At 40.9% G+C, this 24,149-nt stretch overlaps 1 long non-coding RNA gene across 2 annotated transcripts in view; it reads right to left on the bottom strand.

The window, feature by feature from the left end:
- The window catches only part of LOC106729320, a 55,469-nt gene extending 39,270 nt beyond the window's left edge, over positions 1–16,199 (bottom strand). The window contains exons 1-3 of one of the 2 annotated variants that reach the window (XR_004324562.1): positions 15,415–16,199; positions 11,809–11,917; positions 11–122 (exon numbers count right to left, since the gene is read on the bottom strand). This is a non-coding gene — a long non-coding RNA (uncharacterized LOC106729320). The remainder of the gene's footprint in view (positions 1–10; positions 123–11,808; positions 11,918–15,414) is intronic. The other variant, XR_004324561.1, reaches the window with a different exon arrangement.
- Between the last annotated feature and the right edge of the window lie 7,950 nt (positions 16,200–24,149).

Genomic DNA, 24,149 nt, shown 5'->3' with positions numbered 1-24,149 from the left:
CCTTTCTTACCTGGTTCAACGTGGGTATTTCCTCAGCTGCCCATTGTGTAGGGTTCAGTCAACATGTTCCTAGATTTCTCTCAGAGGAAACTGATCCATGTGTAGCTTCACATTCAGTGAATCTGAGGAGGAAGGAAAAGCAGTAGGTGCTCAATAAACATTTATTTAATTAGAGGAAAAACACGTTATAAAATGTATGATATATGAAGTTTTAAACAGAACTTCAATAGAGAAAAATCAAACTGGTCAGTTTACCAAGCGATCTTCTGATTTTATATTGTTTTCACTGAGCTATTTGTGACAAAATGAAAAGAAAATAGCTTTCGTCAGTAATTCTGAAGTAGAAACTAAAATCCAGAGTGAAGGATCCTCCTATCTAGTTTTCGGTTTTGTCTTTGTTTTATTATTATTCGAATATCTTCCAAACTTTAGAGGGTATCAAAATCACCTAAAGAGGTTGTCAAAACACAGATTGCTGGACCTCTCCCGTTCTCCCGAGTGGTGATTCCAAACCTCAGCTTCTCTTTCCAAACTCCCTTTTCCCCCTCTTTCACTCTCAGAAGAAGACTTCGCCCCCAGCTTCACTGAGAGAACTCAAGCCACAGGTCAGCCTCTCTCTCAATCTCTTCCCCTTTTTCTTCTTTTTCACAGAGCAAACCAGTCTTTTTGGGTTCTGTGGCAGCACACCTCTAAGACGGACCCCAATGACCCCTGCCTCCTGGTACCCACACCCTTTTGTAGCTCCTCCCATGTTGTACCAGGATTCATCTCTATGAACAGAAGGGGTGGTAAGTGATGGCTTTACTCCAACACTAGGTTACAAAAGGCATGGCAGCTTCTATTTGGGCTTTTACTTCCTTTCTGTCTCGGATCACTTGCCCTACGTGAAAGCTTGTCACAAGCACTCTGTGGGGAGGCCACGTAAGCTTCTTGCCAGCAGCATGGAAGCAGCTGCTCCAGCTCTAGTCAAATCTTCAGAGACGGTAGCTCTGGCCACCAGCTCAAGTGCAATCTCCCGAGAGATCTTGAGCCAGAACCACCAGCTAGGCAGCTCCCAGATTCCTACACCCCAGAAACTGTGAGATGATAAATGTCTCTCATATAAGCTGCTGCATTTTAAGGTAATTTGTTACACAGCAGCAGATTACTAGTGCAGAGTCTAAGATTAAACCACCCACCTCTCCTTGCCCCTTCAGAGGTTTTGCCAGTTCATCTCTTGCACCCCATATTTCAACTTTTTCTATTCCACCTCCCTCCCTATATGAAATTGCTCAAGTCTCCTTTTTCTCAAAAAATAAACAAAAACCACTCTTTCATCCCTTCTGACCTCTCTTACTGCGCCCCTCGCTCTCTCCTCCTCTTCACATCAAAATTCCCCAAAAGATGGCTTGCCAGCCACAGTTTCTCACCACCCCTCACTCTTCCTCCCTCAGCAGTCTTCCACTCACATGCCCAACCTCACTAAAGTTCTCACAGGGCTTCTAGAGAGCGCCATGGTGCCAAGGGCAATGGCTTGGGAAGGAGTTTGCATTTCGTTCTAAGATCAGGGAGAAGCAGACAGCAGGCAGCCAACTGTGGTGGTGAGAAACACACACTTCGCAGCCAGACGGCCCCGGGGAAGCAGAAGAGCAGCTGCAGAGAGGGCCGAGGCAGCAGGCGGGAGAGGAGTGGTGCCGACTGGCTCCAAGGCTGTGGCGGAGGAGCTGGAAAGAAAGACTGAGAACATATACTTTTTTTGGCGGGGGAGATTGAAACAATAGAACTTGCTGATGGATTGCTTATGGGAGCTGAAGGAAAGGAAGAAATTGAAAATGACTTCCAGGTTTGGGGCTGGAGTAATGGGTGGCGGCTGATGATCCTGTTAAGATGTAAGACTTGTGGAGAATAGGTTGGGGGCGGAAAGGTGAAAATGAAGTTTTGGCATTATGTTTGAGATGCCTAGCAGACATGCAGATGGAGAATCATGAAATAAATGGAGTGTGTGGAATAGTATACTGACCACGACCAACTCCTGTCCATTTTTTAAATATGACCAGTGAATTCAAAAACATCTATCAGAAACCGCTCATTATTTGTATATTACAGCAGCTGTAAAGAAATGAGTTTCCATAGTTCAGCAGTTCTTGAAATCTTCATTTACAGAGTTTGGTTCCTATTTCTTGAAATTAAGGCTCAGCTAGGATTTAATATTACATGAGCAATCAAACACAGCGACAGAGTTCGAAATCGGTGACTTGCAGAAGCAAAGTCTGCAGGGATTTTAGGCTTCTGATTAAAATATACTGACAGCACATAATTTAGGGTTAAGTTTATCTCACGTTCTGGTCCCAAACCTTCAGCCCCGGAGGAGAAACCAGACCCAGCATATTAAGCATCCATCAGGGAGCCTAAATACCAAGACCTAATTTGAGTGAGTCTTTTATTGGATCACCACATCCTAACACTCAGGCAAAAATTTTAAACTCGTTCAGAATGAGAGCAGCAAGCACAGTAAAAGCAGAGGAAATAAAGTAAGTTAAAATAATAAATAATGCTAGAAGGAAGGACAGTAACAAGAACTACTCAAAGACATAGCAAAAATAAATCATTGTGATCGGAAATTCATTTTTAAAAATATCAAATGGTGGGGAGGGTATAGCTCAGTGGTAGAGCATATGCTTAGCATGCATGGGGTCCTGGGCTCCATCCTCAGTCCCTCTATCAAAAATAAATAAATAAATAAATAAATAAATAAATAAATAAATAAATAAATAAATAAATAGCTTGAAAGATACATCAGGAGCTAGCAGGTCACTGCTATAGACGGTTTGCATACAATTTAGCTTAAGTGAAGCATAAGCTGGCCTGGGGGAACGAGGTGACAAGATAAAGAGGAGGAGAGGGAAAGTCATCAAAGCCTTCGAATGGCAAATAAGAGAGTTCACTCTGATCAGAAAGGTCACAGGATGCCACCAGAGGTGTTTAGTAACAGAGGTGACATGTGCAAACCTCCATTTCAGACGCGTTGCTTTGGCCACTTTTGGGAAGGTGGATCCAGGAGCTTAAGACTCCAGGGCAAGGAGTCCTTTCCTGTGCTTATCATAAATCCACGCCCTGTAACCGCAGAATAGACACCTGGGCTCTTACTTGGACCCCATTCATTCGTGTTGCAGGTTTACTTACAAGAAATTTGAATACTTGGTTTCCTAGACCACAGAAGATTGGAAATAGCAAATCAGTAGGGGATTGAGGAATACTGCTATAAATGCAAAGATGTAACAGGTAACAACTTAACAAAAGAGCAAACACAGAGACAAGTAAGCAGATAAAAACACAGTCACTTGAAGTTATTCAGCAGAAAGGCTTGCAATCTCAGCAGGGAGACCTTGGTGTACAACAGCAGTTGTTTACGATGACGATATTCACTGAGTTCCTTCTATCTGCTGGGCACTGTGTCCCCACAGATAAAAGGATAAATTAACCAGGAAGTGATAAAATGCATATTTGGAAAATTTCCTTTAAAATGATTTTCTAATGCCTTTATTTGGATGATTAGCTTAGGCAGAATGCTTCATTCCCTTACAATGAAAATTTGTAAAGTAATTTTCTTTCTGTTTTTCTTTCAAGATCCTTTAATCAAATATGGTTAATCTGAGTAAAGACTATGAGCAGATTTTAAAATGGAGATAACAGCCAATATTTTATAATAACTGTAAATGGAGAATAACCTTTAAAAATTGTGAATCACCATATTGTACACCTGAAACTTATATAAAATTGTACATCAACTATACTTCAATTAAAAAAAAAAAGATGGAGATAAACTCTCTCGAGGTAAAAATGAAGAAAAGAATAAGACATAATCCCCACACCGTCATTCACAACTGTGGGATTAAGGCAAATCACTTGCATAGCTGAAATCTTAGTTTCCTCACCAGGGAAATGGAGATAATCCTATCTGTCAAAGTGTCACTGTGACATTCAAATAAGTAGTAAATAAGAAAGGACATTCAAACTATAAAGCATCATGTAACTATAAAGTGATACAGAATTTTTCAGCTCATCAAGAACATCCCTCCAAGCCTATCACTGCTTGGGAATTTTCTCCTGCGTTGCTACCGCCACCAACATCACCTCCCCTCACCACTCTAGCCAGGTCCCTTACCGCGAGCGGTGCCACCCCGGTGCTCCTCCACTGTTCTCTCTACCTGCCACCGCCACCCTGAGACAGCCAGGGTAGCTTGGAGACAGGGATGATAATCACGGGATGCAGGTCGTTAGTACAAAACCTTCTAGTCATAGATGACTTGCCCTCGTGTTTCACTGGGTTGACAGAGACTAATCTTTATCAGTACAACTAAATGTTGGTTATCCACATGCTTCAAACTATAAAGATGCTGTGCTGAAGCAAGACATTTAACCTGGGACCTGAAATCTGAGCAGTCACCCGTTATGAGCCAAAATTCACATGTGGATAAATTATGAACGTCTCTCTCTTTGTTCCCTGCTTCTTCTACTTCTTTCTCCCTTCCTCCAAGCTTATTCCCAACGAAGGAGTCCATGAAGATCGGAATTTCATTTATTTCAGTGAATCTATTACTTCTACGTAATACCAGTGAATAACTATATTTTAAGTAAGCATTTTAAATTGTATTAGCCACCTGAGGATAATGCTTATTGCCCTATTATTCATCCTATAATATCTTGCCCATTTTTGAGCAGAAATCTCCTGTCTTTAGCCATCGAGCTTATCCTCAGAGACTTTTAACACAAATATAATCATACCCATTACCTCCTGAAAAATCATTCAATCCTCTTCACTGTTCTGTGAAAAATAGGTCAATTTTTTTTAACACAGTTCAAGGTACTGCATGACTGATACCTCTCCAAACTTACCTCTCACCCCTCCTCACCTTTACACTTCACGTTCTAGCTTCAACGAACTCCTTTAAGTTCCTCAATTGCACCTCCGACTCGTGTGTATACTGTTACCTCTATCTTCAACATACTTTTCCCTTCACATTTTATCTGGCAAGTTCCTATTGATCCAACAGGCTTCATCTGCAATGTCACTTCCTCCAGAAGGCGCTGTCTGACCCTTCCCACCAATACCAAGATTGGCGATGGTTTCCATTCTGTGAGCTCCCATAGCACCCTGCACTTCCTCAATAAAACACTTACATTACTTTGCAGTTGCTTGTATTCCTCACAAGACTGAAAGCTCTACAAAGGTAGCAGCTATTTGTGTCTTTGCTCACAGTTATATCTCCAACATCTAACAGAGGAGTTGGTAGAGGGAAAGAAATAATAAACATCAGAGCAGAAATAATGAAATAGAGACTAAAAATAAACAGAAATGATCAAACTAAGAGCTGATTCTTTGACAAGATACACAATACTGATAAAGCTTTAAACAGATTCATTAAGAAAAAAAGAGAGGGCTCAAATAAATAAAATCAGAAATGAGAAATGTTAAATCAACATCACAGTAACACAAAGGATCATAAGAAATTACTACAAACAATTATACACCAATAAAATGGGCAATCTAGAGGAAATGGACAAATTCTTAAAAATGTACAATCTCCCAAAACTGAATTGGGAAGAAACAGAAAATATGTACAAAATGATTATCAGTAATAAAATTTAAAAATCAATTAATTAAAAAAAATTAAAACAAACAAAAGTACAGGACCAGACAGTTTCACAGGTAAATTCTACCAAACATTTAAAAAAGAGTTAATGCTTATTTTCTTAAATTATTCCAAAAAATTAAAGAGGAAGGAATGTTTCTGAATTCATTCTACAAAGCCAGCATCACCCTGATACCGAAATGAAGCAAAGACACCACAAAAAAAGAGAAAATTATATGCCAATATCACTGATCAACATAAATGCAAAAATCCTCAGCAAAATATTGACAAACCAAATTCAACAATACATCAAAAGAACCACACACCATGGTCAAGTGGAGATTAGCCCCAGGGATGCACATAGTTCAATAACTGCAAAGCAATCAATGTGACATACACATTAACAAATCAAAGATCAAAAATCATATAATCTTCTCAATAGATGCAGAAGAAGCATTTGACAGAATTCAACACTCATCTGTGATGTAAATTCTCACCAAAGTGGGCGTGGCGGGAATTCTCCTCAACACACGAAAGGCCACGTGTGACGCGCCCACAGCTAACATCAGACTCAATGGTGAAAATCTGAAAGTTTCTCCTCTAAGATCAGAAACAAGACAAGGATGCCCACTCTCACCACTTTTATTCAACATAGTATTGGGAGTCCTAACCACACAGTAATAAGGCAAGAAGAAGAAATAAAAAGAATCTAACTTGGAAAGAGAGACATACAACTGTCACTGTTTGCAGATGACATTATATATAGAAAATCCTCAAGATGCCACCAAAATCTATTAGAACTAATAAATTCAGTAAAGTTAGCATACAGAAATAAGTTGCATTTCTATGCACTAACAATGAACTATCAGAAAGAGAAATGAAGAAACCAATCCCATTTACAATTTTACCAAAAAGAATAAAATAACTGGGACTAAACCTAATAAAGGAGGGAAAAAATTGTACTCAAAAAACCCTAAGACATTGATGAGAGAATTGAAGATGATACAAACAACTGGAAAAATATTCCATGTTCACGTATTGGAAGATTAATATTGTTAAAATGACCATACAACCTACAGCAATCTACAGATTCAATGTAGTTTCTATCAAAATACCAGTGGCATTTTTCACAGAAGTACAACAAATCTAAAATTGGTGTGAAAGCCCATGACATCCCAAATAGCCAAAACAACCTTGAAAACGAAGAAGAAAGCTGGAAGATTCATAGTCCCTGATTACAAACTATGCTACAGTAATCTATTACTACAGAGCTACAGTAATCAAAGCACTATGGCACAGGCACAAAAGCAGACCCACAGAGCAACGGAACAGAACACAGAGCCCAGAAATGATCCCACACTTATGTGGTCAACTAATCTATAACAAAGGAGGCAAGAATATATAATGGGGGAAAAGACAGCCTCTTCAATAAACAGTGTTGGGGAAACTGGACGGCTTCATGTAAAAGAATCAAACTGGACTGCTGTCTCACACCACACACAAAATTAAACTCAAAATGGATTAAAGATTTAAATGTAAGACCTAAAACCATAAAACCTCTAGAAGAAAACATAAGCAGTATGTGCTCTTTGGCTTCAGTCTCAGAAAAGTTTTTTTGGACACGTCTCCTCAGGCAAGGAAAACAAAAGCAAAAATAAACAAGTGGGACTAAATCCAACTAAAAAGCTTTTGCACAGTGAAGGAAACTATCCACAAAATGAAAAGGCAGCCAACTGAATGGGAGAAGATATTTGCAAACAATATACCTAATAAGAGGTTAGCATCCAAAATACACAAAGGACTCAACATTTTAAAAGCCTATTAAAGATGGATTGAGGACCTGAATAGACATTTTTCCAAAGAACACATACAGATGGCCAACAGGCACATGAAAAGATGCTCAGCATCACTAATCATCAGGGAAATGCAAGTCAAAAACACAATGGGATATCACTTCACACCTGTCAAAATGTCTATTATCAAAAAAACAAGAAATAACAAGAATTGGCAAGGTTGTGGAGAAAAGGGAACCCTCGCACTGTTTGTGGAATTGTAAATTGCTACAACTACTGTGGAAAACAATATGGAGATCCCTCAAAAAATTAAAAATAGAACTACCATATGATCCAGCAATTCCACTTCTGGGTATTTACCCAAAGAAAATGAAAACACTAATTCAAAAAGATATATGCACTCCTATGTTCACTGTGGCATTATTTACAATAGCCAACATATTGAAACCACCTAAGTGTCCATCGATAGGTAAATGGATAAAGAAGATACGGTCTGCCTACCTATCTATCTATCTATCTATGCAATGGAATATTACTCAGCCATAAAAGAAAAAATAAAATCTATCCATTTGCAAAAGCATGGACAGACCTAGAGGGTATTATGCTAAGTGAGTTAAGGGAGGCAGAGAAAGACAAATGCCGTTGACTTCACTTACATGTGGTATCTAAAACCGAAACAGACAAACAAACATATCAAAACAGAAACAGACTCACAGATACAGAGAACTAACTGGTGGTTGCCAAAGGGGAAGCGGTTGGGGGGATGTGTGAAATGAGTGAGGAAGATTAAGTACGAACTTCCAGTTATAAAATAAATAAATCACAGCCTGGGGAATATAGTCAATAATATTGTAATAACTTTGTATGATGACAGATGGTAACTAGACTTCTCATGGTGATTATTTTGTAATGTATAAAAATATCATAACACGATGTTGTACATCTGAAACTATTATATTAAGTCAGTTACACTTTTTAAGAAAAGAAAAAAGAACAAAGGAAACTTTACAATTAGAAATTTCTTTTTGGCACTGCAGTAGTTGAAAGATATTTAAAAAAAAGATGTTAAGAGGAATCTAAAGAAACAGCTTATGAAATGATAATTAGACTGAGAATCTGCAACAATAGATGCCAGGGGAAAATGGGAAATAATAGTGTAAAAGAACTCACAGAAATTAACTCAACCTAAAGTGCTATTCTCGTCTAAATTAGGACAAAGGAGTTAATGCACAATAAAATCATTTTCAGAATATTAGAGGCTGAGAGCATTTGTATTCAGGACCTTCTATGAGAGAACTACAAAAGGATGTATTTCAGCAAAAAGGAAATTAAGGCCAGAAGGAAGGAAAAAAAGAGAATGAAGCAATATTGAGAAAAAAATTTTTATGAAGATGTGGGAAAATATAAGCAAGCCCTGACTTATTTATAATAATAACTGACTAATTTAAGCAGAGTATAAAAAACAAGATTGAACTAACGTAACAAACAAAACTTAAATGGAGTATGATTGTTGGGGGAAGCTAAGGAATGGAGTGAAAACTTTCTAACCCCCCCGTCAAAATTGTTCCAGAGGAAAATAGAGATACTGATTAGTTTTAAATATTATAAAGTTAAGGATAAATATCAAATTTAAGGAAAACAAGTGTAAAAACAGAATATATGACTTCCAAAACAGCAAATGGAGAGAAAGGAATAAAGAAACCGGAATCACACTACAAAAGGCAGAAAAGAGCAGGGGAGGGAGTAAACAAGGAAGGAGCGTGGTCAAGTCCATGGCACACATACATACACACACAGCGTTAACAACAGCTGGAGGAAGTGAACTACATCTGTCTATTAAAAGGTAATAAACAAGATAAATTAAAACATAAACAAAGCCAGGCATAAGCTTCTAATAAGAGACATCTTTAAAGTAAAATTAACAGAAAAAGGAAAATTACATACCAGGAAAATACTAAGAGTCAAAAGAAAGATGAGGTAGAATTTTAATATTAGCTAGGGAAAAAGGCATTAACAAGGGTAAGAAGAGACCCTATAATGATCAAAGGGGAAAATTATGAATTAATAAGTACCTGACATCATAGCTTTTTAATATATTGCTTATAGAAAGTAACAGATTAAGCAGAAAAGGTTAAACAAGTGTAGAAGTTTGAAAGAACACAGTGAACTCCTTCATCCACAGGTATCAAATATGTATTCTTTTCAGGGGTGCATGATACATTTACCTAAACTGACCAGGTAATAAAAATCAAAAGAAGTGTTAACAAAGTCCAAATAATTGATGATAGAAAAAAAATTGATCTGAACACAGTGCTATGAAAGCAGAAATAAACACTTAGTGGGGTGTTCACTGATCCACCTTTATGATGTCATAAAAACTGCAAACAACTTACATGTCCCCAAATAAAAGAACAAATTGATAAATTGTGATAAATATGTGTAACAGAATACTACAGAAAAGCTAAAATAAAATATTGAGAACTATATGTCAGCATGACAGCCCTCCAAAGTACAATGAGTAACAAAAGAGGTTGAATTATAAGTATAACAAATTTATGTTTATTTACATAAATACTGAAAACACATGAAAAACTGTATATATCATTTATAGTTGGATATATATGCCTTAAAATGTCAAAACATAAATTGAAAGGATGTTTGCCAAAATAATGATAATGGTGGCCTCTGGCAGTGGAGGAAGAGGCCGGGGACTGGGAAAAGGCTTTATACGTATGTTCTATTTCTAGAGAGACAGTAATGGACCACGATTAAGACTACAACCTCAGGGGCTGGACGGCCTGGGTTCAAATCTTGAGCACACCACTCTCTGTGTCCCAGTGTCCTTATCTGTAAATTTTAGTGATTAATATTTCCTACCTAATAGGGCTGTTTGGGCTTAGATAATATAAGTTAAAGCATGTAAAACACTAGAACAGTGCCTGGTACATTGGAGCCACTCAAGAAATCAATCTTAACCTCTCTTCAGTTGAGAATTTTATTAAGTAATACCTGGAAGATGAGAAACTGGAGAGAGAGAGTGTATAAATCACTCTTTGGAGAAGTCTGGCTATGAAAAGCAAAGAAAACTCAATGGAGTCAAAAACTCATTGGGGTCCAGGAGGTTTTATTTAAAAAGGGAGCTCATTGGGTGTGTTTGTAACCTAATGAAAATGAACCAAATGAGAGGGAAGATGGACGGTATAGGAAAGAGAGGAAATAGCCTAAAAACAGTCTCTGGTAAGGAAAGGGCTTTGATAAGGAATAAGGGCTCACAGCACATGTGGAAAAACAAGTCCTTGAGGGAAGGAGAAACAAACTTCTATTGTTTCAAAAAAGAATAAAATGATACAGACATGGAAGTTTAGGAGGAAAGGTTGACGATGGTCCCCTTTGTTGATTTTTGTTTTCCCAACGAATCTGAAGCAAGGTCTTCAGTGCAAGTTCGAGAAACTAGATGTGAGTCCACAGAGGGCACATCAAAGATCAAGCTTCAGAGAGAAGCAGCAGGAGAGGGTGCCAGGGCTCAGCCTGCACTGACGGTGGTGATCATGAAGTGACACTTTTCCAAACTTCCGGTCATGTAGCAACACTTGGTTGTGTGGGCAGACACAGGGAGATGGCGGAAGCCTGGGCCTTCCAGGAGCATGGCCTTGCCAGGGGATAATGTGACAATGCCATTATATAAAAAGGTATATGATTAAATTATCATGGGTTCAGAGTGGATGGGGAGGAGGGGTATGAAGACAAAAGAGGGCAGAGGGATAGAGAGAGAGTCGGCCAAAGCTCACAGGGTCTTCATAGGTGACTGAGGAGGTAAACAGGAATGGTAAGGCCCTGCTCAGAGAATGAGACACACGAATTTACTCTGAAATGTCTATGTTAAAATTGGAGGAGTGAGGGGAACGCACAGCTGAGTTGGAGTGGAGGGAACACTAGGTGGGGGTGGGACGGCCAAGACACTGAGAGGGTTGGTTAAGCCATCTACAGGGTGTTGAAGGTGCTCAGAACTGAGAAGGAGTAGATAAAACACTGTGATCAGGTCCGTATTTTAGAAATTTCCAGCCACAATGAGGAGGAAGGACTGGGAGGGATGGAGGCTGGAGAAAGGGAGGCCATTGCTGAAACCCTGCGAGGGCATGGGGGTTCAGATCAAGACTGGCAGGAGGAAAGGTGGAAGGAAGTGGAAGCTGTCAGGAGATGCTGAGACAGCAGAAGGGCTTTGTGTTTGCTGGCGGGAGGTGGGAGTGAGGAAGGAGTCATGGCGTCAAGGTCAGGTGGCCGAGGCAGGTGCTAGTAAAAGGGGGGAAGAGACGGAGGAGCTGCTCTGGGAACCATCTCAGCTGCTGCCAAGTCCCCTCACCAGTATGATACAAATATATCACAGAAGTGATCAAAATTAATACCTATATATCAAAATTCCAGCTACGGTTTATAGTTTGAATGTCGATAATACATTTCAGCGGCTTGACACAGTTTCCCTATAACAACAGCACACAAAGAAGGTTTTCAAGTCTAGAAGAAAAATTAAATTATTAATAAATTTGGTCTCAACAAAATTGCTTTGCCTGAAGATTAAAGGACTCCCAAACACAATAAAGATTAAATATTAAAATACGTTGTTTCAGTTTCTTGATAGATGAGTCAATATCCGGTTTTTAAATTTGCATTTTAAAAATCAGTTAAAAAGCATAACATCAGTGAAACTTGACTGGACCAATATTTTGCAACTCTCACTAAAGAAATTAACATTGTGCTCCATAAGAAACCACTTAAATATTTAACAAATGGATATGAAACTTTGTTGCATGTTATGTTTTCTTAATGACAAGTTCACATTCACTGTGAGTATAGGTCTGAAAAAGAGCTATTTTTCTAAAAAGTTACTTTCATATATCTTCCACGTGCTGAATCTTAACCTTCCGAATACCATGGAAAATCAACCTGCACAGTAAGAATCTGTGGTTCATTCAAATAGTAACCCAATATCCAAGTTAATTACTGTGATTTAATTATGGCATCTTCTCCTTTTTCAGAATATTTATAAACTAGTCTTTATGTAATCCCAAGGTACATGATGAATGCAAATCAAAGGACAGTTTAGTTGTAAATATTAATGACTCACGCAAAGTAACTTTGGGTGTGGAATTTCACAACAATCAACTTTTGTCTTTAATTCTTCATATTGCTTGATTATAAATGTTTCAGTCAGGCCTGAGTATAATTCATTCTTTTTGATGGAAGCTTAGAAATTTTAGCATAATAATAATCAAATTTTTAAAAATACAACATAATCTGTGAAAGTTCTTGAAATTTCCATTTGGTTGTGAAATATGTTCTTCTGTAATAATTAAGGACATAATGAATTTAAGGCCAAAGAACAGCTGCTTTATAACATTTATAAGAAGTAATTTACATTATTGAGAGGAAGCAAGAAATTTTTAACATAAACGTAATTGGATTCCACTGGACCCCTTTTCTATCAGTCTTTTGAGACAGGTCTTTCTGACACAAATTTTTCAATAGCTATTAAAGAAATTCAGTGCTTTCCTTCCTCACTTGTAAGTGTTTAAGGGCATATGAAATTCTTAAGGCATTTTATTTTCAGGCTTACATGACTAATTATTAGGGTGGCTGTAACCACTGTAGCTTCAATAATTTCTAACTAATTCTCAATTATTACTTTATGCAGTTTAGCTCTATACATGGAATTACACTCCAGGAAAGTCTGCAAATAAATATTGCATTTACTATTTGGAGTGCTAAGATTTAATAAAGATGTCAAAGACTTGAAGAGCTCTATGAAGGCTAGAAACAATTAGTATTTAGTAAATATTTCTGGGTAAAGAAAGATTGCCAGATTCTGAATTGATTTCTCCCCAAATAATTAGAAGGTGGTTAAAAACAAAAATAAGTATTTGAAGTTGTATTAAAATTGTGGACCATCTGTGTCACTCTTACCATGACAGAGCACGAGAAATGGGTGAAAGTTAATTACAGTAGGCAGCGTTCATTGAGGGCTTGCAGTGTGCTAGGCAGTACTCTGAGCACTTTATTATGCCTTCATCAGTCCTCGTAACTAACCTATGAAGTAGACACCATTACAGCGCCCCCTGGAGAGATGAGGGACCTGCGCGTTCGTAGGAGCAGTTTGCCCACGGTCTCCAGAAGGCCATGCCTGCCTGACCCCAAGGACTGTTGCTCCTTGACCCTCCCCTTTCTCTTCTCCAGGCAGGACCACGTGGTAGTTAAGAACACAGACAGTATGCTCTCCCAATTCTTCTTTAGCCATTAAAAAAAAAAAAAAAAAAAAACACGACATATCTGACGGTTGTTCAGAAATTTAGAAATTGGTTAAACATGACGACATAGGGCCCCTTACAGATCTGATCCAATTAGCATCGAGAAACTTGATCTTAACACCGTGAACGCTCTTGACTTTAGAAGTCAACAGTAACAATAAAAAAGGCTGACAGTCAATAGGATGCAGTGAGGAAAGTGTAGCCACTTCTGCTCATAAGTGTTCTACTTTGAGCCCCTGATGCTCAGAGCCCCTAACCGTCCAGCTGGACACGGGGACACTGATCCCTGAGATTCAGGGAAAGCAGGCCCTCTTCTGAGGAAATTTTCCTTTAGTCTTAAGAAGCACTAAGGATTCCTGTGGCTTCACGGCTGTTACTTTTTTCCTTCTGTCCATGGAGAATGGTTATTTAATTTTGGAGTCAAAAAGCTGGAACAGCCTACCAAGGTTTTCTGATGAACAACTCCAACTCCAGGTAAAAATGTCCCCCTCAGCATCTCTGGGCAGTGTGTCCCAGCATGTGTGAACCTTCCAGGAGCCAAGTCAGCTTACACAGAGGGCCGTCCGAACACAGAACAGCTATAATTATTAGCCTCCTCATTCTCAGCCATAGCTTGCTTCTCTTTCATTTCCAACCTCTGTATGCAGTTTCACAGTCAACCTTTCAACTTCCGAAGACAGCAGTCAAAATCTCCTTTCAGTCTCAAATGCTCCAACTCATCCCCAATTCCTCCAAACATGTCTCATTTGGCATGGAAAGCCAGACCCTCTACCGGTTGTCAACCTGTTCTGTCAGCGACCATCTTAAAACGCATTCCGCCCCCAGAACTGCTCAGAATGCCACAGACATCATCTAGGGAGTGCCAAGCACAGTGGAGCGAATGCCACCTTATAGTCGGGACATCATTCTGTCATGGACGCAAACTAAGATTGCATTGAGTTTGGGGCAGACAAGTCGCACGGCTCAAGCATTGAGCTCACAAAGCGCTGATCATGAATTCACGTTAATGTGCTTACAGTTCCTTTATTACATTTGTCGTGTACCCTGTCAATGACCGAAGCATCCTCCAGCTCTACAGCCAAAGCTTTACTCAAAATTTACTTTCCCATTATTTTGCCCTAAGAATAACCAGACTCTTGACTCTGTACAAAACTAACAGCTACCATATATTGAGCTCTTACTACGCGCAGGAGCTGTGCCGACCCCTTACACGCCTGACCTCCCGGCGTCCCCACAGGATAACAACTGTCTCATCATACCCGTTTTTCAGATGAGGAAAGTCAGGCTCCAAGAGATTGAATGAGTTTTCCAAGGTCACGGTGCTAGTAAACAGCAAAGCCAGGATTTAAACCCAGTTGTGTCAAAGCCCCAGAAGCTTCACTAATCCTGTTCTTTCTGTGTCTCAACAATGCTGTCCTCAAACATATTCTGTTTTGCAGTTGCTGCTGCTCGTTTCCTCTGACCCCATTGAGCGACAGTGCAGAGACCTCGGGGTCCGTTTGGAGATCTGCCAAGCTCTTGCCTGATCCTGCAGGAATTACCTGGAAATACCACGAAGCTAACTTGGGATAGACTGAGCTACCACCATGAAATGAACACCTTGAGCTGTTTACTGCATAGTTAATCCATGCAAAACTAAACACAATAAGCAGAATAGAGACAGATGCATGTATAATTAATGCTTTTTTCTCAGTCCCCAAAAACTCTTACACAGTTGCCTGAGATAAACTGTCTCCAGGATGAAGTGTTCTGGGTTCCTCCTCTTTTCTTTTTTGCTGGGGTTTTGCTTGAGCCTTTTCTGCTCCTGACGTTTGCCGACCTGCTCTGGGACAGTCACACCTTAGTATCTGGGCCTTGGCACTATTTGTATAAAATGGGTAGTCTTTACCTCTGCAGTTGTAAGTCCATGGTATGCGTCAATATTGTCCTTCCCACATGCTTTGCAAGACAGACTTGACACTAATCACCACTCTCACCCGGGGACTTGTACCCCTTCAGTCTGTGACACTGTGGCTTTGCCCCTGGGGTTGGGGTGGGGGTCCTCCTGTTCAGTTCCCTTTGTGTCCTGCCCCATCCTTGTCAAGGAGGGAGAGGATGTTAATTTCTCTATTTGGTAAAAAGAAAATCTTAAAACTCGGATGCCGGCTAAGACAGATTTCTCCATGGAGCAGAAAGTCACGGGCAGGATACTTCCCATGGATTAAAACTCAACATCTTTGCTGATGGCAACAGATCAGAGGTTTGAGAGTGTAACCCTTTATGCCAGTGCCCACATGCACTGCTTACGCCACATCAGGTTATATAATGCACAATGAGAAAAATATTTTCCCATTCTCCCCTATCCCCTCCCTTTCTTCTGACACACTACACAGACCACGAACTAAAAGCCATAGAAAATATGGCATAAAATCAACAGCACATTACACTGTGCCCTGGACAGTTATGTCTTTGGGTAGATGAGCATGAGTTCCTCCCTTCTTTTAATAACAGCACCATGGTGTTCTTTTTAAGGAATTACCTCTCCTGCACTGGGTTCAGCAGAACAAGATCGCTGAGTAAGGAGCCCTGCTGGCAAACCCTGGGGGGAAAGCAGTAGAAGGTATAATCATACTGATCCAGCCAGATACCCCTCCTGGGGGCTTGAGTGCTGAGCCCCTACTCATGCATAAGCAGCACGCATGGATTCCTGGAGCCCCCCTCAGTCCTTTTCCTGCTCTGAACCTAATTTTCCAGTTCGGCTGCCTCTCCTCATCCTTCCAACAAATTCTCCTTTTAGCCAAAGTCAGTTTCTGTGGCTCGCGTCCAAATAACCTTGACTGGTACCAAGGTCTGGTTGGTCTCCACAGTGCCACCCCTCACCGACGATGCCTGTGTCTGAACCGCACGCACACCAGATGACATCTTCATCTGTGGAAACAAAAATGGAAATTAAACTGAATATTTCCATCAGCTTCAGCATTTTGCCCAAACGAAGCTAAATGTCATGCGAAACGTACCAGCTGCTCTCACGGGCTTTGCTTAAGCACCGCGCTCTCTGCGTTTTGCGTCAGAGTGTGCCGTCTTCCCACCGCTTAGCGGTCCTCTCGGGAAAGGACGCCTCCTTTCTTTGATTTAAGCTCTTATGAAAGCCACTCATTTGAGTTCTGAGCTTGCTGTTTATTTGTCTTCATTCTGGAGAGAAAAGGGGTGGCTTATTAAGGAAAAGAAAGACAAGTTTCTGGCAGATTCCACTGTAAATAACAGTGGAGGTGAAGAGTTTCTGGCAGATTCCATGAGCAGGGGACGGTGAGAAGACCCTGTTACTTCTTGGTTTAATCCACTTCAGACAGACTAAAGCCACTAAGCACCTCCAGGCAGGCTGAATTTTTTCCTATCTGGATAACAGCTGCTTACTTATACAGCCAAAATCAGCCTTTAAAAGCCGCCTCCTCGTTGCTATCTACGTCCAAGTTTGCAGACTTCCCCCCGAGTTCACCATGAGAGAAACAAGAATTGGTGCTAGATGTCACAGCGAGAGGCCCAGGACGTCCCGAGACTGGGGGGCGGGAGAACGTAGCCAGCACCGTCCACTATATTCTGTGTGCGTCATTCAGTCCCGTTTCCTTCCTGTCGGGGAGGTGTCAAAGCCAGAAATTCACTTTATTAATTCAGTGTGATCTGTTTTCCCTCTTCTTCCTTACACCTGAAGCATGTGCTGTCAGTTTCTATCACTACCGCCACACATAGGAAACTCCTGCCACTTACAGAGAGCAGGAAGCTGGATCCAAGAAGCCTCATTTTTACCCTCTTGAATACTTTTCTGCCTCACTCATGTAACTTTGGCAGAAATACAGCATAAGAGTATTGCGATATAATACGGCAGTTAATCATACTGGGGGCCAACAAAAGATGGAAGGTAGCGTGACGCTTCCTTCGCCTCCAAGACATTAGGTTTAAGCAGCAGAATACGAACCATGGATGCCTCAATCTTCACACCACCAAAGACACCCATCAAAATAATGGCAGCCTCTGAAAAAAGAGTGAACGCTTCCAACCCTGCCTGTCATTCCAAATGGCAGGTGGAACCGAGAATCAGACGAGAATGGGAGCCGGCAGACAGAACAAAGGAATTGGGAGGGAAATCTGGTGTCCTTCTTTTCTTAAAAAGAATGGTTTTAATACCACACGGCCTCCTGTTCATTACGAGGGGAACTGAACAATGTGCCTTCACACACCAAAAGGGAAGGCGGAGGGAAAGCGCGGATCGGGGATGGAAGTGACGGGAAGGGAGATCCGGAAGGATGCATCACAGACAGTCCCTGAACAAAGGGTGAAAACACAGGCTTCCGAGCCACGACGATTTCTCGGCTGCCGGTGCTGCGGCCACATGAGCGGCTGTGATCTGTGTGGACATTTACTTGGGCCTTATTTTTGAGCATTCTGGGCCTACGACATTTTCCATTTTAGAAAATTGGGAAAACAGTCCAAGGTTGGAACCCGTCAAGAGACACAGCACATTATGCATCCTGTCCCATTATATCATTAAAAATTACAGAGGCCAGCAGCTGCCGGCTCTCCTCTCCAAGACGGCAACTATTAGAGCTAAAATCTGCAAGCAAGCAAATGAAAAAATATGCATATGTGTCTATGGATATGCCAGATTCTTATGGCAAAAGGGACAAAACTTAGTGGGAATTTGAGCTCTGTGGATCAAAATCCCTCTCCTTATTTTTTTAAAGAGAACAAGAAACATAACATAAGGAATAGCTGGATTCATTTTTGTGAACATATGGTGGTTCTTGCAAAAATAAGCATCTTTTACCCCCGCTCATTCCTTTCCAATGAGATCCTCCCCGTCTGTGTTCAGCCTGTGGTCACCTAACAACTCTTCTTTCTCCTTTCCAGTGTGCAGAACATTAATTTTAGAAGTTATAGTCTAATTGGCGAGGCAAGACGAATTAAATATTCTGTATCAAAATATGTACTCTACTAAACAGAATCGACAAGTTCACATTTCACAGCTTGGCTTCTTTTAACCCTTTAGTGGCTAAGCCTATTGTAAGAAGGCAATTTTAATCATTATCTGCATTGTGCTCTCCCTTCTTTTACGGGTTGTCATTTTATTCAACACTCTGATGACCCTGTAAAATTGAAGTTATGTCTAGAGGTATTTTTTCACCTAATAAAATATAAAATGTGCAAGCCAACTTTTTTTTTTTTTTTTGAGCAGAGAAAGGTGTATTGCAGGGTCAAGTAAGGAGACTGAGTGGCTTGGCTTGAAAAACCCAAACCAAACCAACTTAAGTTTACAGGTACATAAAAACATATTAGCAAGACAGTGCAGCCCAGTAGAAAAAGGCTCAGACTTTGGAGCTGATCAGAGTGGGCATGACTTACTAAACTATGCAACTTTACTAAACTCCTCTATGGCTTTGTTTGCTAATAATTAAAATACACACAATACTGTTCATATCATAAAATATTGCAAAGTGTAAGTAAGACAATGGAGTAAAGTACTTCATACGTGTCTCGCAGAGAAGCTGTTCAATAAACCCTTATTGAATGAGCAAATGTCACATCCACTTATAAACCAACGAGAAATGAGTGCACACTTCCGCAAAGGATTTCCACAAGAACGTACTTGGCACCTTTATTCAGAAAAGCCAAAAACCGGAATCAACCTATATATCCATCAACAGGAGACTAGATAAACTATTTGGATTTTTAAGTGTTAGAGTAATATTTTGTGCATTATAAGCAGGCAAAGAACTGGAGCATTTTAATTGATGTACATGGCACGCAGTACTGAAGTCCTTCACTTTGGTCTGCACCTTTTCGTGTCCAAATGTCCAGTTAGATCCCAGAATTATGGGCCTGATGAAGCCCCAGCAACACTTGCTACAAAACTCCCATCAACACGAAGCAACATGCCTGGAGCTACACAGCTGTCAGCAGAGTCCAGGCAAGTACCCCGGCGTCCTGACTCCGAATTCAGCCCTCTTTTACTGCACTGGTCCCTCTGCTGCTCCATGAGGCAATGCAACATAATGGGAAGAGCTCTGGAATCAATCCTTGGTTCCACCACTGACCAGCCGTGTGACCTCTGTGTGGCCTCACCTCTCTTAGCCCGTGGCCCTCCCTCTGTGTTGTGAAGACGTAACAGAACGCACACCGGAGATTCGCTGAAAGGGTAAAAGAAATCACGCAAGAGACAGCGGAGACGGTGGCACTGTAATCGCTCAATGAAAATCAAGAGAGTTACATCCTTTAAGGTAAAATTCCACCTGGTATCAAACGACAGGGAGCTGGGTCGCAGCCAGTTCACAGAAGCCCGTCGTATCCTCAGACCAGAAAATTCCATAACGTTCTACTTGAAAGTTAAATGTATTTAAACATCAGTTTTCATTGGCCCTTTCCAAGAAGATATCCCACCATCTTCTAAAAGCAAATGTCTTTGAATACGTTTGTAAATATTATATTTTATATTCTAACTGAAGGAGTTGGCGTCTTTCTTTTACTAAAGAATATATTTGCATTTTAAAGGCATACTAGATTACCTAGAGATAGATGGAATTTATACTTTTATCAAGTTATTAGGCTGAAATGTTTTGAAAATGGAAGGCTGTTTGGTTGAGACGGGTATGTGGAATTCGTAGCGGGTGGGAAAACACTTTGAAAAGACCACCCAAATAAAGTAGATAAATATATACACACACAGATAGATAGATAGATAAGGTTGTCACCTAAAACCATAAGTCGAAGTTGGCAGCAATGCCTCCCCCCACAAAATGCAGGTTTTCATAGGATCAGTGACTCTACAAATAGTCCCATTTCTTTGTCTCTGCCAGCCCTGGAGCTGTCTTTCATCTTTACTAAACAAAACCTACAGCCAGTTGGTACACAAGCCATCTTCTGACGCTGAAGCATCAGAAGCGGCATCGCGTTCGTTACTGCACGACCCTCCGGGAGCCGGTAACGGGCGCTGGGAGGGGGTGGTCAGAAGCCCTGCAGGTCTGAAGGGCAATGCCAGACACGTGTGGGCCCGGGAATGGACCACGCCAGCACATCAGGAACCAAGTGCTTTTCTTGTCAGGGTATAATTTGATGGTGGTGAAGGCTTTATACGTCCTCTGTTGTTTCTGAAAAGAAATAGGAAATATACTATTTAGATTCTAAGGCAACTAAAATAGAGGCGTTTTGTGGCAGATGGGATTTTTATGAGCTGTTTGTCACCATATAGCAGCCTTGTTAAGAAGCAATCGTTTTCTGCTTCATTACACTAAGATAGCTCTGTTTAGGGTTCCACTCAGCTGTGAAATGATTTTAAAACTTCTGTACGGAGTAGAGATGGGTTTTTTTATATAATAAAAAATTGTTGACAAAAATGTACATAAACACAAAAAAGGGGCCAAACGCACTATTTTATGTGTCGGGGAAACAGAGATCTGCTGAATCTCCCACTTATGGTTAATCTGCTCATCTATGCCAACAGAGAAAACCACATAAATACTTTTATTCTCTTCGCCTAAGAAAAGTAAGAGTTCCTTTTATGTTTTTACAGTCTTCACGGCATATATCATATACATAGAAAGGGAAGAACACTTGAGTGAGTTTCAGCTTAAAATATGTAAAAAAGGAAAACAAATTTAGTAAATGCAAGAAATACATTTTTAATGTCTTTACTTTCCTCAAAACTAATCTACTTTCAGGTTTCTTTTCCTATTTGGCCATGTTTTTAAAGGATCAGCATTGGGGCCAGGAGGAGCCTAAGCTTGTTACTTTAAAGATTATAAACTTAACATGTCACCTTGCCTGGCTCTGATCCCCATTCAGTGCAATTCAAGGCATTCAGGAGGACCTGGTCCCAGTCCTGGCCCCGCCTCTGGTGCATTAATTAACCTTTCTGAGCTTCATTTTTCTTATCAATAAAAAGATGTTTGGTAACAAAACCTTGCAGTATGGGTTATTTATTGCCCCAATAATGCTGTGTAAGGAATAACCACAAAACCTCCACAGCAGGCAATGGTGAACATGTATTTAGCTAGTAAGTCTGTGGGCTTCAGTCGCTTTAGCTGTGCACACGTGTGTGTCTGCAGTGGGGCTGGCCTGCTCACGTCTGTGGGTTGGCTCTGCTAGGCTGTGACTTGCCACTGGCTGATCTAGGGTGACCCCGGCTTACACAGTTAGGGCAATTTTGCCCCACTTCGTGTGTCTCCCATCCTCCAGCCAGCCAGGGCTCATTCTCATGATGTGGTGAAGGTACTAGAAGAGCAAAAACCTGGTGGCGTAAGATTTTGTTCGAGCCCTTGCTTGCATCGCATTTGCTTACCTCCAAATGGCCAAAGCGAGTGACACCCCAGTACAGAGCCAGATGAGAGGGTGCTACCCAGAGGCATGGGGAAAAGTGAGCACCATCAGCCACTGATGTCTGTAAAAACGGAGGCATCTTATGATGCTTATGGAGCCACAAGCATAGAACTTGGCGCCCAGCAGGCACTCAGTAAATGTCAGCTTCCTCCTCTCCTAAATGTCCCCAGTCTCCTTAAGCTCCCCCTCAGTTGGTCCCCTAAGGTTTTTATTTGTCTGTTCGAAAGACTAAATGAAAATAAAAATTATTATATAAAGGGTTTATAATTAGCTCTCCCTCTCAAACCAGGGTAATGAGCCTGGGGAAGAGAAGAAACCATGAGATACATCTTTATTAAGTATTTTATGCAAAGACTGGGGAAGCAAAATAGGATTTTTATGCTGAAACACACGCAGACATCGTATTAACTGCTTTGGGCTCCACCAGAAGCGGGTGGCACATAACATGGTCTCTCTGCTCTGCTCTTTGGGGTGAACGTACTTTGGAGGAAAAGTTTAACAGTCTAGAAAGATGAACCTCTTAAGTCTGAGCTCATTCTGCAGGGGGCCGATGTTCCCTATGAACATGCTGCTTCTGAGATTTTTTTCCTGCAAATCCAAGGCTTACACAGGTTAAAAGGGGCTCTGAAGCAAAGTCTAACAGCAAGAGAGGAAAAGCACACCGTATTTATCTTGCAAGCGAATGAAGTTTGGCTAAGCAGGGGGGTAGGACCCTGGAGAGAGCCTATTTAGAGGAAAGCAGGAAGGCTTTTTTCCAAGAAGGAAGGAGCAGGCTCACCAAAGGAGAGAAGGTTGATCCTCTAGTTCTGGGTGCTGCGGTGGGAGATTCCACAGTCCCCAAGAAGCTGCAGCAAACAGCCCCCAGCCATCCCACCACACACACACCATTCAGGCAAGTCCTTGGCTGGACCAGACCCTTCCGCCCTGCCAGTGAAATGACTTGGTTTCAGATGTTTTGATGTATGGACCAAAAAGCCCACAGAGGCATAAGTGAGGAACATGACCACTTCCGGAGATGGGATACAGCCCAGAGCTGCCCCTCCCCATCTGCCAACCCCTCATCCTCCTTAAGGCCCTCTTCCATCATTAATATATTTGTAAATTCTGCATGCTACTTCACAATACCAGCTGCTAGTTGCAAAGAACTAAATTTATTTTTTCTTTACAGTCTTTGAGAAAAACAGATGCACTTGGAAAAAGCCCCGAATGACTTTGCCGGTGCTTTGCCTGTATGCCAGAACAAGCAGTGAGCTCTGAAGCAAGAATGAAAGAACGAAATAAACCCGGGGAAAGCAGGAAGAGGGGATTCAAAGGTAAAGGTATAAACTGACCAATTAGAAAAGGGGAAGACAACCAACGCTAGTATTTATAGCTAAAAGCTACTCATTGAAAAAGCAAGTAAAATGGACACATCCACAGAGCCACGGAGGGAAGCCAGCTTGCTGCCCAAACTGATCACGCCAGCTCACCACGCGCTGAATACCAAAGCTCAGCAGGCATTTGGGGACGGTTTGGAGCACAGAAGAGGAACAAGTCAGGGAAGAGAAGAAATGTATTATTCAGTGGCAGTGGTCTAATTAGCATCCTCAGAGAGATTACGTTAGCATTCTCAATTGACTACGAAGAAGACTGAACAACCAGGAACAAGAAAGAGTGCTTGGAGATGAAACACATGATGGCCAAAATATAAAAATTCAATACATATGGCACGGTCTGATTCTAGTAGCAGAATATATGTTTGCATCCAGGGAGGTCTGAAGCTTATAACCTTCCCAGTTGACAGAAAAGTGCCTCTAAGAAATGGAATAGGACTGGTGATCTGAGCAAGGGATAAACTTTCACTGCTTAATGCAAAGCTTAAGAATACAGATGCTACAGCAAACTGTCATGGTCCACACCCAGAAACCCCACTTAACTAGCTGTGTAACTCTGAGCAAGCTACTTAATACACACACACACACACACACACACACACACACACACACACGAGTATTATTCAGCCATAAGAAAGGAGAAAACTCTACCATTTTCAACAGCATGGATGGAACTTGAGGATATTATGCTGTGAGATAAGTTAGACAGAAAAAGACAAATACCTT

The sequence above is a fragment of the Camelus ferus genome, chromosome 12 (genome assembly GCF_009834535.1).
Source record: "Camelus ferus isolate YT-003-E chromosome 12, BCGSAC_Cfer_1.0, whole genome shotgun sequence".
NCBI lineage: Eukaryota > Metazoa > Chordata > Mammalia > Artiodactyla > Camelidae > Camelus > Camelus ferus.
The sequence above is the reverse complement of the archived record's forward strand: the minus strand, read 5'-3'. Positions and strand labels throughout refer to the sequence as shown.